The 17,458-nt window shown below is 42.8% G+C and overlaps 1 protein-coding gene across 1 annotated transcript in view; it reads left to right on the top strand.

Moving 5' to 3' along the window:
* The first annotated feature begins 6,674 nt into the window (after window positions 1–6,674).
* RAB3A (RAB3A, member RAS oncogene family) overlaps window positions 6,675–17,458 on the top strand; it is a 68,817-nt gene continuing 58,033 nt past the window's right edge. Inside the window, exon 1 of the mRNA XM_033956941.1 lies at window positions 6,675–7,024. The gene's annotated coding sequence lies outside the window, so the exon portion shown is untranslated. The remainder of the gene's footprint in view (window positions 7,025–17,458) is intronic.

Raw genomic sequence — 17,458 nt, 5'->3', positions numbered from 1 at the left:
AACTACCATATCGACTTGTTTCTGCATAGTCAAATTCTGATTCAAAGTAACGCCCAATATTTTTAACCGAAGAACAAACAGGATGTTGCACAGACTTTGTAGTAATAGAATCTTCATATGAATTCTGACGGAGCGAAGCAAAAAAGAATTTTGTTTTTTCTGAATTTAGTTTTAATCTGAATTCCAACATCCAACCCTCCATTAATTGAATTACTTCAGCAATGATGTGAGTAACGTTGGAGAGTAAAGAAGGGCATAGAATTATAACTGTGATGTCAGCATAACTAAAAAGTTTCACTCCCAATTTTTTTAGTAAATAATATGGTAAGTATGCTCTATGAAGTCTTTACCTAGATCAGGGGTGTCAAAGTCCCTCCTCGAGGGCCGCAATCCAGTCGGGTTTTCAAGATTCCCCCAATGAATATGCATGAGATCTATTAGCATACAATGAAAGCAGTGCTTGCAAATAGATCTCACGCATATTCATTGGGGAAAACCCGACTGGATTGCGGCCCTCGAGGAGGGACTTTGACACCCCTGACTTAGATGAAGCTTATTACTAATAATAAAACCCTAAGCGCGCATGCGCACTCCTACCTGCATGATCCGTAGCTCTGTGGCCGGCAGAGAAATGTTAAAGCATTTGGCGCATGCGCGTTTGGAGTGTGCGCTCATGACGGTTTGCTACAAGTGCACGCGTGGCGGTTTACTGTATCCAGCAGCGGTTACTGTGTGCCAGTTGCCCTTTAGGTAGGTGAGAGAAGAGGCACTATAAACAGACAGGCAGTGGGCAGGGACATTGACAGACAGACAGAAATAGAGGAGGGCTTTGAAGAGGAGGGCAGACGCAAATGAAGAGCAGCAGTGGCGGGAGCGGTTTGTGCCGGTGGGCCAGAAGAGACCAGGAAGCCGGGATGGAGGGAGGGTAGGAACGGCGATTTAGGAGCAGGTATTAGGGAGCAGGGAAGAGGTGCTGCTGGACAGGGGGGAGGTAAAACAAAGGGAGAAGGGCTGCTGTTGGACAGGGGGGAGGTTAAAGGAAGGGAGAAGGGCTACTGCTGGACAGGGGGAGCAGGCAAGGAAAGAGAGAGACAGAAAGAAAGAAATACAGACAGACAGCGGCCAAGGAGAGAGAGAGAGAAAGAAAGACACACACATCTATTCTAGCACCCGTTAATGTAACGGGCTTAAAGACTAGTCTTTCTATAATGTTTAAACCCTTTCTTCATATCTCTAGGTTTCAGATATAGTTGATGTAGAGATCTATTTATTTATATCTCATCTTGTACCTCAATGTCCCTTATACCGGTATTTTACATGCATATCTAGACTTACATTTTTTGCTACACTTCCACTATTATTGAGCTGACAGGAGCTCTTTCAATGGTAAACTTTCCATGTACAAGAATGCCATCCTCCATGCAGAACTTGGCAGTCATTTGTAAAGCCTCCAGAGACTAGGTGTGGCACCATACACACAAAGTCACAGAAAGCGTCACAACAAGGTCAGTGCCTGAACTGGCACAAAAGATTAAACTCCCCTTACAGTCACATGCTCCCCTTACAACAGTGATTCTCATTCGTCTCTTGGTGGCACGCCAAGCCAGTTTGGATTTCAACGGATAGCTATTGTATGCAAATCTACCATAGAATAGTCATTGTGGTAAGCCTGAAAACCTGAGTAGGACTTATAGAAGATCGAAAAGCGCTGCCATAGAAAAAAAGAATTAAAGCAGAGCCATGTGAGGACCTGTTCATTGTGTGCCTGCTCTGTGAAGTGGAAGGCTCCTGTTTGGAAAGATGTCAACCCATTAAGTTCATTTAAACCAACTCCCTAAGATGCAATTAAGAAGTCAAAAACTTCCTAAATGGAGGGCAACCTAAGAAAAGCAATGTTGCATAGAACCAGAAAAAGAACAATACTGGCAGCACTTGAATAAGGAGGGAACAGCTGTGGTACAAGATTTCTGCACTACAGCAACAGGAGTTGCCATAGCAGCATGGCAGATAGGCTGCAACTAAAGTGCCATTAAAATACCAGCTGCGGATCTAGAAATGCTGGTAGGAAACAAGAAAGGGACAGTTGGGGGGGGGGAGGTTCCTAATGTAAGGTGGCAGATAACCAAGTTTCAAGTTTATTTAAAATTTGATATACCACCTTATCAATAGTTTCAAGGTGGTTATACAATAAAATCATTATAATTCATGGAGTCAAAGAATAGTGTGGACAACCTTTTGCCCAATGTTTACTCTGTGCTCAGAGTGATGGCATCCAATATTACTACTATTAATTATTTCTATAGTGCTACCAGATGTACGCAGTGCTGTACAGAGTCACAAAGGAAAAAAACAGTCCCTGCTCGAAAGAGCTTACAATCTAAACAGGCAAGACAGACAAACAGGATGTCATGGATACAGTTATGGGGAACGGTTAATCAGCTGGCTGGGTTGGAGGGCAGAGGGGAATACAGGATAATCAAGCCATTGTGACATCACTGATTATGTTGGCTCTTATTGGTGGAATGAGGTATTATGACATCACAATCTCTGCTCTGCTTCCCAAAGACTGAAACTCTTCACGCTGCTACTACTACTACTACTACTATGAATTATTTCTATAGCACTACCAATCGCATGCAGCACTGCACAGAGTCACAAAGAGTAAGAAAACAGTCCCTGCTCGAAAGAGCTTACAATCTAAATAGCCAAGACAGACAAACAGGATGTCATGGATACAGTTAAGGGGAACGGTTAATCAGCAGGCTGGGTTGGAGGGCAGAGGAGTAGGGTTAAGGATAGAAAGTTATATCAAAAAGGTGGGTTTTCAGTCTGCTTTTAAACAAAGGAAGAGAAGGGGTTTGACGGACAAACTCGGGCAATTCATTCCAGGCATAGGGGGCAGCTAGATGAAAGGAACGAAGTCTGGAATTGGCAGTGGAGGAGAAGGGTACAGCTAAGAGCAGCTTATCTGAGGAACAGAGTTCTCTGGGAGGTGTATAAGGAGAGAGGAGAGGAGAGATATTGAGGGGCAGCAGAATAAACACACTTATAGGTCAGCAATAGGAGCTTGAACTGTATGTGATATCTAGGTCTGAAAAATATCATTCTTATGTCTCAGGAAACTTGGTTCCCAACCCTGTCCTAGAGGACCGCCAGGCCAGTCGGGTTTTCAGGATAGCCCTAATAAATATGCATGAGAGAGATCTGCATATAATTGAAGTGCCAGGCATGCAAATCTGCTCCATGCATATTCAATAGGGCTATCCTGAAAACCTGACTGGCCTGGGGATCCTCCAGGACAGGGTTGGGAACCACTGGTTTATAACATTTGACTTGCTAAGCCGTAAGATCAAGATTTAAGTTCTGGTCCTTCCCCGTCTCCAGCCATGAGAAGGAATTTGGCACGGAAGTGAAATACTGACAGTAAATTATAACCTGCCTGGTATGTAGGCTACTATTGGACTTGAATATCTAGTAATTAAAACAGTAGATCTTATATATTTTCAAGATGTTGCATAACATATGGAGATAGCAAGGAAACAAATGAAGACGGGAAAAACAATCAAGGTCCATAATTTTTTATTCTGTGGACAGACTCGGTAGTTATAGTCTATTAAAATTTGCTATACTGCCTCCAATGCCAAGCAGATCCGAGCAGTTTACAATTCTAAGGCAAGATTAAAATTTGATTTGATTTTAATACTTAATATACCGCTAAAAGTGAAGTGAAGTGCTATAGCAGTTTACAATTCTAAAAACAGCTCATTATAACAAGTTACATACTTAATAACATCTCATTATGCAACAATTATTATACTAATTATACCATCACATCCATAGAACCCACCCCGATATAATAATCTTCTAATTGCAACACTCATTATCAAATCCACTTATTAAGTACATAAAAGACCTCAATAAATAGCTGTTGCCCATAGCATGCTGACCTCTCCATAGTGTTCATTCCACAATACAAAAGTTATCAGTAAAAAGCCATGTTTTCAATAGCTTATGAAAACCCAACTTTCCATCAATTGCAATTCCATTGGCAGCTTATTCCACAAGTTAGGTCCAGCATAACAGAATGCTCTTTTCTGTGTTCCAGTCAATCTCACTTAATCCAATGATGGTAATTGAAGCAAGTTCTTCTGAGATGAACGCAGAGCATATGTTGGAGCATATTTACTTAATTTATCTGACAAATACTCTGGGACATTCCACTTCAAAGTTTCAAACAACAAATTTCTTAGACAGGCAAGATATGGCAATCATCGAGATGCACACCTAGAAAGGAGAAAGCTAAGAAGGTGGGGGAACTAGAGATTAGAGAGAAATAGGGGAATAAGGTGGGGCTTTAGTGGAAAGAAAAGGAGGGCAGATGGACAATTGGAGGCAAAAAGAGCATCTTAGGGTCAGGAAAACGCTTCCTGGAAAAGCACATTTAAACTTTTTTAAAGATAATTCTGCCCAAATTGAAAGAGGAAGAGAGTTCCTGAAAAAGGGTGACATAAAGAAAAAAGTGCAGTGTCTGGTAGTTTCAAGCTCGGAGAATCTGGGGCTTGGAAGAACCAAGCAATAGTCATTGATAGAATGACGTGATAGGATGAGAACCCTAATTGAAGGCTTTGAAAATAAGCATGAGAAGTTTAAAAATAAGAAGTTGCTTCATAAGAAGCCGATGATACTTTTGCAGAAAGGGAGACATATGGTCTGATCTGTGCAAGTGAGTTAGAAGTTGAATTGCAGTATTTTGTAGTGACATTAAGCATTTTTAATTTTTTGGGATGCAACCCAGGTAGACTATGTTGCAATAATGTAACCTGGTAATGAGTCGAGATAAAATGAGAGAATGAAAATTATTGTGGTCAAAATAACTTCTAACATATCTCAGCTGATGGGGGAACAGAGGGCAGACCACCCCAGGTGTCATCTTAGCAAGGATGCCAACGACGCAGACTTTGGCCGACATATGAGGTATATAACTGCTGGTTTGAATGAAGACTGCTGGACGCAGGGTGCACTCCCTCTGACCTCAAATGCTGCTGCAGTATGCATCTGGCCTCTCGAAGAAGATCTGCAGTCATTAGAAGGCAGCGCAAGATCTCCCAGACACGTGTATGATGACCCTGCAATGTCCCACCCCCTAAGACACAGATATCCTATTTCTGAATGCTGCAGTCATCAGTGCATATCACCACTGCAGCAGTAACGTATAAGGGAAGACCGCTCCCTCCCTCTGGTGTCATCTTCCCTTACCACACCATTGCTTCTGATGATCACCATTACCACTGCATCTATGATCTAGTGCAGGGATCTCAAAGTCCCTCCTTGAGGGCCGCAATCCTGTCGGGTTTTCAGGATTTCCCCAATGAATATGCATGAGATCTATGTGCATGCACTGTTTTCAATGCATATTAATTGGGGAAATCCTGAAAACCCGACTGGATTGCGGCCCTCAAGGAGAGACTTTGAGATCCCTGATCTAGTAGTAGCAGCAGGTAAGGGGCTGGATATGCTGTAGGAATGCATCATGGCAGTAGCATAGTAAGGGAGGGACAGCAGGGGTGGAACAATCGCCCGTTCCAGGTGCCATTTTCTCTTGCTACGTAAGAACAGCCTTGTTGGGTCACACCAATATTCATCTATTCCAGTAGCTTGGCCAATCCAGGTCACCTGTACCTGGCAAAAACCCAACTAGCAACATTCCATGCTACTGATCCAGGGGAAGCAGTGGTTTCCCCCATGTCTGTCTCAATAACAGACCATGGACTTTTCCTTCAGGAAACTGTCCAAACCTTTCTTAAAACCAGCTCTGTTAGCCGCTCTTACCACAACCTCTGGTAACATGTTCCAGAACTTAACTATTCTCTGAATGAAAAAAATATCCTCCTATTGGTTTTAACTGTTATTTCCCTGTAACTTCATTGAGTGTCCCCTATGCCACTGAACAGACTGTACAAGAAATTTTTGATAAGCCACCTACTAATGACAATATGATGACAAAAGTTCTGAGGTTGAACATTAGAAATACTCTCTTAATATACATAACAGAGTCTTCAAAACTTCGTAGTCATTTTTCTCAGAATTTCAATTTTTTTGACATTGATCATTCTTCCCTCTTCAGTCTTCAAAAGAGGCTACTTTTCCCTTGAAAGACCAATAATGAATGCATTCTACAGCTCATTTTTTTCAACTCTTCAAATAATTTTAACAAAAAGGAAGGTCAGAAAATCTTATGGGAGCAGAAAGCAAAGTGCTAATCAGGTTGGCAGGGACCCTAGTCTGTTATGGAAAAATTAATAATTTGAAATCCGCATTGTAGGATATGCGGAATATAAATTTTAAAGAAATGATGGCCAAACTAGCCAGTTCCATCACTGGAAGAAATTAGAACAGTGTTGGTTTCCTGACAACTTCCAAATGCAATGTGGAACTGCAGCCCTGTGACTACAACACCACAAACACTGATCTGAGATGCAAATACAAAACCAAAAGCGTGCAAGAAGTCTCCCTTATATACTCTGAGTAAAGTGGAAAAGGAAAAGCCTGTTTCCTGCAGCTTAAGTAGCAGCCAAGTTCTATCTAGCCCCAAGCAATATCGGGACTTGTAGTCCCCTGCCTTTTAAGATAAAACCAACTACAATTCCCAGTTTGCAATGGGGCGGAGTGAGCATCACAGCGGTCGGTATTTACGTGCCGACACCCCTCAACACCCACCTACCTTTCCTCAACTTCGGCGACGATTGGGGAAAGAGGACAGAGATGCAAACTACTAGGTTATTTAAATTCGATTATTTTTTTTTAAATTAACTAAAGGGAGTGGGGCACGAGCTGACAGGCACGGCTTCCTGCGCCGGGCCCCGCCCTCGGTGTCCGTCAAGCGCGGTCCGCCGAAACCCCGCCTTGCGCTCTGCAGCCGTCAATCAGAGTGACGCCAGCGCGGGTTCTGCAGGTGCGCGAGCGCCGCTGTTGCTGCATTGATGCAATAGGAGCCGAGAAAAGGAAAAATTAATACATCTCCGAGGTAAGACATGCTATGTTATTTGTTGCTTTGTAACCTGCTGTTTAATACGTAAAACATACACCCTTGATATGTTATCTGTCTCCCAAAAGATAATATTTTCCTCATTCTCTTTTGCGGTGCTGAATGATGTTGATTTGTTCTAGCATCCCTTTTTAAAGTGGGGTAACCTTCATTTGACATATGAAGATGCAGAATAACAAGGGAGGCTGTAATGGAGCTGGTTGTCTGGAAGAAAGGGCTGGCATATGGATGGCAGCATTGTACAAGACGGATTAATGCTGGGGCTTGTTTAAAGCAGGGCGTTAGATGCACTAGTTATTGGACATGGCCCAGGGATCCGTCTGTGCAGGAAGGAAGAAAAAGCGTCGCTCCAATGATCAGCATCCATTTGTTCATCCTGGGAGGTAGCCAGCCAGAAAGAGAAGGAAAAAAAAATCCCGCTACTCTTTTCCCCCTCGCTAGTAACAAAATGAATAAATAAAAATAAGCCAGGAACAAACCAGATAAAAATAAAAGTATTACGCCTTGTTAGTAATGGGATTTTCTTTTGCCATCTTAAGAACATAACTGCCATACAGGGATATACCAAAGGTCCATCAAGCACAGTATTCTGTTTCCAAGTAGCCAACCCAGGTCACAAGTAACTGGCAAGATCCCAAAGAATAAAACAGATTTTATGTTGCTTGTCCCAGAAATAAGCAGTGGTTTTCCCCAAGGCCATAATAATGGATTATGGACTTTTCTTTTAGGAAGTGCTCCAACCCTTTTTTTAAACCCTGCTAAGCTGTTGTCACCACATTCTCTGGCAAGGCATTCCAGAATTTAATTATATGTTGAGTGAAGAAATGTTTTTGCCAGTTTATTTTAATTATACTACTTAGTAGCTTTATTGCTTGCCCCCTAGTCCTATTACTGTTGAAAAGAATAAACAAACAATTCACATCTACCCATTCTACTCCACTCAATATTTAATAGATCTTTATCTTATCTCCATTCAGCTGTCTTTTCTCTAGGCTGAAGAGCCCTAGCCACTTTAGCCTTTCCTCATAAGGAAGTCACCCTATCCCATTTATCATTTTTGAAGCCCTTCTCTTTACCTTTTCTAATTCAAATTCAACTACCGGTATATGTATTTTGAGATGCAGTGACCAGAATTGCACAGAGTATACAAGATGCAATCTCATCATGGAGCAATACAAAGGCATTATAACATTCTCATCTTTGTTTTCCATTCGTTTCCTGATAATTCCAAACATTCTATTTGCTTTCTCAGCTACTGCCACACACTGAGCTCAGGTTTTTCAGTGTATCCTCAACGATGACACCTAGATCCTTTTCCTGGGTGATGACTCCTAACATGGAACCCTGCATAACGTAGGTACAGTTGGGATTCCGCTTTCCCATATGCATCATATTGCACTTGCTCACATTAAAAGTCATCTGCCATTTTGATGCCCAGTCTCGCAAGGTCTTCCTCTTGCAATTTATCAACTTTGTGTCAACAGGACATTTTATTATCTCACTAGTTATTCCCATCTCTAGATCTTTCATAAATATGTTAAAAAAAACCAAAACCCCAGCAGTCTCAGCACAGATCCTTGGGAACCCCACTATCTAATGAACAAATAACTCGCACAGCTAAGATCCAATCGAACATATAAACCAAAAGCTGTGAAAACCAGCTATAGGAAGACAATGGGTGTTCAGGAGGAAAAGCCTCAGAGCCCCGTTAGGGAGGTTTTTATGCCTATGAGGTTATTTGCCCTTTCCAGTTAGAAGAGGGCTTCCTCCCTAAAGGGGCTCTGAGGCTTTTCCTCCTGAACACCTATGGCCATGCTATAGCTGATTTTCACTAAAAAGATTTTTCACAGCTTTTTCTTTATATGTTTGATTGAACCCACTATCTACCCTTCTCCATTGAGAATATTGACCATACTCTCTGTTTTCTTTCAAACAGTTCTTAATCCACCCTAGGACACTACCTTCTTTTCCATGACTTTCTAATTTCCTCAGAAATCTTTCATGAGGTATTTTGTCAAATGTCTTTTGAAAATCCAGATACACAATATCAACTGGCTCACATTTATCCACATGTTTATTCACCTCTTCAAAGACATGTAGTAGATTGGTGAGGCACTAAATCCATGCTTTATGTATATATCATCTAATTTTGTTCTTTATAATAGCCTTTACCATTTTGCCCAGCACTGATGTCAGACTCACCGGTCTATAATTTCCCAGGTCACCTCTAGAACCCTTTTTGACAATTGGAGTCATGTTGGCATTCCGGTACCATGCTGAATTTTAAAGATAAATTACTAATTACTAACAATAGCTCTGCAAGTTAATTTTTAAATTCTATAAAACCAGACAGACCTACAACGCATTCCGAAAATCAATCAAAACCACACTGTTTGACAAATTCATCACCTAAACAGACCGACCTTCTCTCACCACGCTTTTCCCTCTACAAACCTGAAGCAATCTCTCAGGCAACCCCTCTCACTTCCCTCCCCTTATAACCCCTCTTACTTTTCCTCCCCTTCCTCCCCTTTTCTTCTGTAACATTCCCCCTCATGCATTTGTAATTCGCTGAATGTCCAGCCTTCTTTCGATGTGAACCACCTAGAAGTCGTCTGACTATGGCGGTATAGAAAAATAAAGTTATTATCATTATTATTATTATTATTAAATACCATCTGGCCCAGGCAATTTGCTTCTTTTCGGTTTGGCAAATTGTCCCTTTACATTTTCCAGTGTTACAGAGATTTATTTCAGTTTCTCTGACTCATCAGCATTGAATACCATTTCTGGCACCTGTATCTCCCCCACATCTTTCTCCGTAAAGACTGAAGCAAAGAATTAATTTAATCCCTCCACTATGGCCTTGTCTTCCCTGAGTACCCTTTTTACCCCTTGGTCACCTAGCTTTTTCAACTGATTCTTTTCTCGGCTTCTCGCTTCTAATATACTTTAAAAAAGGTTTTAGTATGTGTTTTTGCCTCCAATGCAAACTTATTTTCAAGGTCTCTCTTTGCCTTCCTTATCAGCACCTTGCATTTGACTTGCCATTCCTTATACTGTTTGCTATTATTTTCAGTTGGTTCCTTCTTCCACTTTCTGAAGGATTTTCTTTTAGGTCTAATAGCTTCCTTCACCTCACTCGTTAACCATACCAGCTGCTGTTTGGTCTTCCTTCCTCAATACATAGAATATATTTGGTCTGGGCTTCTAGGATGGGATTTTTGAATAGCATTCTTGCCTGATGTAAATATTTGACACTTACAGCTGCTCCTATAAGCCAGTCTTTGATTGGCTATCCACCCTTATAACCTTGCCGCAATCATAAGAGCCAGTAATAAAGAATTAAACATTATTCTGCTCTTCCCCTGAAGCAGTGTTTCTTCGTGAAATTGGAATCCTATCTGGTGTGGAGTCCCCAGCAAGCTAAGTACTTTTCCAGATATCATTTTGACTGTGTGACATAGATTAGCATTAATTTCTTAATTTGTTTGTATGTATTTGTGGATTTTTCTCCAAATCAAAGATTGGATTTGTTACAATTGAATCCCAAAAAGCTTTCGCTGCTGTGCAGAGATTTTGAGCACACGCACTACCCAGTGATTGGACATACTTACAGCAATTTTCAAGATTGTTATACATGGACAATTATACAGTGGCATTTACGTATGGTGGGTGTGAATGTGATGCTTGTTAGTTGGTAGATTTTTTTCAGCCAGTGATTGAGAGTGAGTCGTCCCTTGTTCATACATTGAAAGGGATTGATCTTTTACCAAACTGGGGATTTTTTCTTCACCAAGTGTAACAGGTTAATATGAATGGCTTTCTATAATGGATATTGAATGGTTTTGATTTGATATACTGTATATCCATTTCTTGCATGTATGTGATAATTGAAATCACTCATTATTATTGTGTTATCCAGTTTGTTGGCTCACTAATTTCTGAGAACATTTCAGCATCTGTCTGTTCATCCTAACCAGGCAGATGGTAATACACTTTTATCACTATCTTTTTCCCTTTTACACATGGAATTTCTACCCACAGGGATTCCAAGGTGTGTTTTGGTTCCTGTAGGATATTTTGTCTATTCAGTTTAAGGTTGTCCTTAACGTATAATGCTACACCTCCACCAATTCGGTGTACCCTGTCACTGCTATATAATTTGTACCTTGGAATTAGTGTCCCATTGGTTGTCTTTCTTCCACCAGGTCTCAGATTTTTATTATATCTGTCCTTTCACTTCAATATATTCTAAGTCTGCAGTAAAAAAATGCCTATTTTCAAAAGGCAAGCCACCATAAATCTAAAAATAATTTTTTTTTTTTTTTTTAATCCTCTATCTGGACATCCAGGCCATTGGGATACCCAGACCACCAGGATGTCTATCTATACTACATTTTCAACCAAAATTTTGTCCAAGTCCCAAATGCCCAGAACAAGATCATTTTGGATATGGGAGGAGTTAGTCCTGTAATGGACTGGCCACCTAGACAGGGCAACAGAGCAGTGGGGCACCTTAGAGGGCATTGCTTTGAACTTCACTTAAAGGGTGCCAGATGAAACATCTCACCAGAACTCCCGTTCCCCACCTGTCTACACTCCAATAGCCCTTATGGCTTCAGGTGGCACCTATATGGCAGTAGAGTAGGGTTTTGCTGGGCTTACATATTCCACCATAAATGTAGTGGTTAGAATGGCTTATGGGCTTTTCTACTCCTCTCTATGGTTCACTAGCCCAGGCTACTTAAGACACCTGTGTGCAGCTCTACTAGGCTTTCTTATACCAGGTGCTGATGTTCTGGAGACAGGTATTCTGATAAGAACATAAGAATTGCCGCTGCTGGGTCAGACCAGTGGTCCATCATGCCCAGCAGTCCGCTCACACGGCGGCCCTCTGGTCAAAGACCAGCACCCTAAATGAGATTAGCCCTACCAGCGCCCGTTCTTGTTCAGCAGGAACTTGTCTAACTTTATCTTGAATCCCAGGAGGGTGTTTTTCTGATCTTTGTGGGAGTGAGGGGGTCTATGAGCACTAGGGGGGGGGTGTGGGACTGTCTTACCTTGTTTCATGCAGTAGTCATCTGATCAGTTTGGGTACCTTTGTGGCACTTAAACCCTTCTAAAACAGGTCTAGTTTCAAACATATAAGTTCCATCCAGGATGTCTTGCAAAATGTTTGATTATCACTGCAAGACGTGTCTAACCCACCCTTGAGACTGCCCAAAGCCCGCCATAACACACCTCTACCATGCCCATTTTGTGCTCTGACCATACAGAGGCTGGAACTCCTTGTTAGACATACAGAAAGACAGTTTCTTGTATAGTTTCCCTTTATTCTGGAAACTGGTGGGAAGTAGTCATCCCCTACTGCCAGGGGCTGTAGGAACTTCAATTAACAGAAATTCAACTCCTCCAACTGTGCTTATCTCCTTGAGCATGCTCCCTGGACACCAGTTTTGTATTTCTACAAGTCAAGCTATAGGAGCTCTTCTCTTCTGCTCATGTTTCTTTTCTTAAATTTAGTGTATTTTTTTTACTTTTTTTTTGCGGGTTTGCCCTTGTGCTGTGGAAATACCTTGCGGGGATATCCTTACGGCGGGAGATCACAGACTTTGGTGTAAAGTCTGCCTCTGGGGGGTTACCTTCCACTGCAGTAAGTCTCCCGGACAGCCTGCACATCAAATCGGGGCTTCATGATCGGGAGCTAGTTCGCCCCAGGTTCGTCCGCTAAATGGTGGAGCGCAGGCTGCGCGGTTCCATGGAGGCATGCCCAGGATCAGGACCAGACTGCGTACCTTACCTGTGTAATCCGGAGCTGTTGGAAGTCACTGACTGGGGTGACTGGGCAGGTGAGGCAGTCAGAAGGCTTGAAATCCAGTTTTCCAGCTTCCTGAGGCTTGAGATCTCCCTGCATGCTATATTCGGTTTGCCTGCTATTTCTCCCTCACAGCTCAGAGCACAGTGAGTAGCTGTTTGCCTACCTGGTTTAGCGATTTGAGGGGGGCTCTAAAAAGGAGTTTCTGGGTGTTTTCCCTGCATGCTCTAACCCTCCCACCCTCCACCCACCTCTAAAATTGCAAAATCACTGTTTTCCAGGGTTCTCTGTATTTTCCCCGGGCTATTTTAGGGCAAAATCGGCACCCATGGTGGCCATCTTGGATTTTTTTCTAAACTTTTTAAAAGTATATTTTTTGTACTTAGAAGCTTCATTTTTGTTCCAAGCTTCTCAAATGGCCTCTTCAGGACATGATGGCATGAATTCATGCCTTGTTTGCGGCGGATGGCTGTCGGATTTGCAGCCGTGTTCCATGTGCGCTGCGGCCTGTGAGGTGTGCACAGATTCGGTGCCTTCCACCTCTGAAGAGGTCCTTCTTGGATCTACTGCTGAATGCGCCACGAAAATCGCGTCCGGAAACCCTCAGAATTGTTATGGTGGTGTTTCGGTGAAACGCAAGCGCAGTTCCGGTGAAAAGTCTCATAAATATTCTAAGCACTCTAAATCTGAGGCGCAGAGAGGGGAATTTTTCCTCCCAGAATTTGTGAATATGATGGATCGGGCATTCTTGGTTTAAAAAGTCTATGCCTGTGGGTTCCCCCTCAGAAACCAACACAACCTGCTGGTTCTTCTCCTCTGCTGTATACTAGTCTGTCCCTGTGCTCTCAGTCAGAGACCTGGGAAAGGAGACGGACGATGCCTGCCATTGAGTCAGTATCTCTTTCCATCCCCCTACCTTCTCAGGGCGCCTCGGGGGCATCTGCTGATGTGGCTTCGTGATCAGGATTTGTGTGGTTTTTCTCTTCCACTGGACACTAGTCTGTCCCTGTGCTCTCAGTCAGAGACCCGGAAATGGAGATGGACAATGCCTGCCATTGAATTGATATCTCTATCCATCCCCCTACCTTCTCAGGGCGCCTCAGGGGCATCCGCTGATGTGGCTTCGTGATCAGGATTTGTGTGGCTCTCGAGGTCTAGCGGACGATCCCTCCATTCCCAGATTCTTCAAGCTTAATCATCTTGATTTCATTTCAGAATCCCTATGGAAACTGAACCTGCAGTCGGATCAGACTGCCCAGGCAGCATGTTCCTTGATGAGTGATCAAAGACCACACTCTGCCTCCTTTTCCTGATAATCCGGATCTGGTCTGGATTCTTTCAGAGCTTTGCTTCTCCGAAGGTGGATTTGGCTGTGGCTCAGGTCACCAAACGTACCTCTCTCCCCTCTGATGGTGGAGTGGTCCTGAAAGATGTTCAGGACAGGTGGGTAGACTTTATTCTTAAACGCATTTTTGATTCTGCGGCGGCCGGGGTCAGTGTGACCATGGCCACTTAATTTGTCGCATGAGCATCCCATTCCAAACTTCAAGTTTATTAAAAAATTTGATTAATCGCTTATTCAAAATTCTAAGCGATGTACAAAAAGTAAAATTACAAATTTCTGAGGGAGAAAAAACAAACAAATATGACTAACCCAGTGGTCTTAAACTTGCGGCCCGCCAGGTACTATTTTGAGGCCCTTGGTATGTTTATCATAATCACAAAAGTAAAATAAAAGTTTCTTGATCATATGTCGCTATAGCTATAAATGACAATATTATTATTAAGACTTAGCCAAAAGGAAAGATTTATAAACTATAAAGAGTTTTACCTCATGCAAAATTGTAATTTTTTTTTAATAAGACATTAACTTTTTTTTTTTTCTGAGGCACTCCAAGGACCTACAAATCCAAAATTTGGCCCTGCAGAGGGTTTGAGTTTGAGACCACTAGACTAGCCTGACAGAACATACTAAATAGAGGGAAAAAAATGGGGAAAGAAATACAAATTGTTGATAGTAAATAAGACAAATAAGGAAACAGGATCCTGATGTTGTGGTCCTCCGTGACCTGGAATTTTTTTGATTTCCAGAGTAGATTATCTGGCGGATGCCCTATAATGACATGATGAAGGTTTTCACCAAGCTGGGCGCTTATTCAGTGTCCACCATAATGCTGTGGATATGACAGTGATCCTTGGATTCCTCCTCTAAGGCCACTCCTGTTCAGCCAAGGTCTGGATGACCTCATGGTGAGTGTTCAGGACCATAAACCTAAGGTTTTGCCGGGTAACAGCCCTCGCCCCTCTAGGAGTTCGAGGCGTCCTAATTTTCATCCCTTCCGGCGCCCACATCAGTATGCTGGACCTCCAGCCATGGGGCAAAGTCTTGATTCTTCTTATAAGGCCACGTTTTGGAGGCCTGAAACAAACATCCCCCTGTTCCCCAAATAAGCAGTTCTGACGCCAGGCCTCTCGCCTCTCTCGGAGGGCGCCGGTTGAGCTTTCTGGCGGAGTCAGAGATGGGTCCTGCGCAACAGCCTCAGGTTGAAATTTTACTGACCTTTGTTCTGGATTCTCCTACGGGGCGTTCCGAAAAGGCACTCAGGGTATAGGCCATGGTTCGCCGGCTACTGGTTCTTGCGACCATCAAGCCCATTCCACAGGACAACTTGGGCTTGGGGAGATTCTCCATATACTTTGTTGTTCCAAAGAAAGGCTCCAGCAATTGGAGACTGATTCTAGACCTCAAGACGTTCAACGCAGCACTGAAGGTACCGCATTTCAGACTGGAGTCCGTGCAGTCCGTCATTGTGGCAGTGGCACCGGCACCGGGGGAGTTCCTGGCCTCCCTGGATCTCACAGAGGCATATCTTCAATCCCCATCTTTCTGGGTCACAGGAGATTTCTACGGTTCCATGTTCTGGGTCAACACTTTCAGTTTCCACTCTTCTGTTCGGCCTGGCGGCGGCACCCAGCACCTCTACCAAAATAATGGTGGTAGTAGCAGCTCACCTGCTCTCTCAGGGTATTCTGGTCCATCCCTATATCGACAACTGGCTGATCAGAGCTCCCTCTTTGGTGAAGGGAACCCGGCGGTCCAACAAGTGGTGCAATAAATGCAAAGTCTGGGATGAGTGATCAATTTGAAAAAGAGCCAACTCAAACATACACAGTCAGTGTGATCACAGCCACTTCATTTGTCGCATGGGCATGCCATTCCAAGCTTCACCATGATCCTGATCTGGGAGTCCGGTTCCACACGTCTCGGAACAAAGTGCTTCTCCCACTGTCTCGAAGAGAGAAGATTCAACATGCCGTTCGAATCATGTTAGCCGTCCGACTCCAACAACCTGGCAATATCTCCAGGTTCTGGGGCTCCTAGTGGCATCAATCAATGTGGTGCCATGGGCCAAGGCTAGCCTCCGTCCCCTTCAGGAGTCGTCGTTGTCCTGATGGAACCCATAACAGGATTCGTTACATGCTCTGCTTCCTGGACGGCGGCGATGCGCAGCAGCATGGCCAAGTCCTCTGACTCGATCCAAGGGCATACCACTTCGGACTGGGTGATTCTCTCCACAGACACGAGTCTCTCCTTTGAATTGCCTAGGACCATACATCTGGAACAGCCTGCCTACATATTTGTGGCAACTGACCACATACTCTCATTTCAGGAAAAAGCTAAAGACATATCTTTTTCCCTTATAATTACTAAACACTGTTCAAAGACTTCATCCCCATCCCATCTACATTACTTCAAACCTGAGCTATACAAGTTAGATTCACTTATCTCAAATCCTCTTGCTGTGAGTTGCATCAATTCCATGTTGAAATTTGCAGGATACAAGAAGTTGTATTGTATAAGGTAGATACATAGAAGAGAAAGTCCCTGTTATCTACAGTAGTTGACAGATGGACATTGAGAATGGATGAACGCTGGCTCCTGAAATATAGCATATGTATTAGAACACGATGGCAGATTACAAATTCTTCTTCAGATTCCGCTGTAGCACACCATCTGTTAATGGGTGAATGTGAGGGAGGAGAGAGAGTGAGAGAGAGAATGCTAGTTGGTGTTTCTAGGACGAAGGGAGTCCCAGTCAGATTTCTTTTGGATTTCCGCACATCAGGCTGTACTGAATTCAATTTGCATCGTGACATAATGTTGGTACTTGCTACATGGATTTTATTTGGGGAGGGGAGTGGCTGGAGTTGGGTATGAATAAGGGGTGAGTTTGCAAAGATTTTTGGGTTGCTCGGAGACATATTAGTTCATAAGATTTTGTGCGATATTTTTCACTCGTGCGCCTTTTCATCCATGTTACACAGAATGTAAGATCTTTGCAGTTAATGGAATTAGAGGGAGTCTGGGCTTGTCCTATACCCAATAGCCTTGTTTCAACAAATTCTGTAAATGAAAAAATAATTGAAGCATTGGATTGGTAGACATAAAATGAAATAAGCCTTTTTAACTTACCAATAAAAAAAATGGAAGTTTGATTTTTGCATCAAAAACTAATTTATATCCTGCAGGAGACTTTGGTTTGTTGAAATCTAGTGGTATTGGACAAGTAATTTGTTATTTTTTTCCCATAAAA

This window comes from Geotrypetes seraphini, chromosome 8, assembly GCF_902459505.1.
Source record: "Geotrypetes seraphini chromosome 8, aGeoSer1.1, whole genome shotgun sequence".
In the NCBI taxonomy this organism is placed as follows: domain Eukaryota; kingdom Metazoa; phylum Chordata; class Amphibia; order Gymnophiona; family Dermophiidae; genus Geotrypetes; species Geotrypetes seraphini.
Note: the sequence above shows the minus strand (reverse complement) of the source record. Positions and strands in the feature narration are given on the sequence as shown.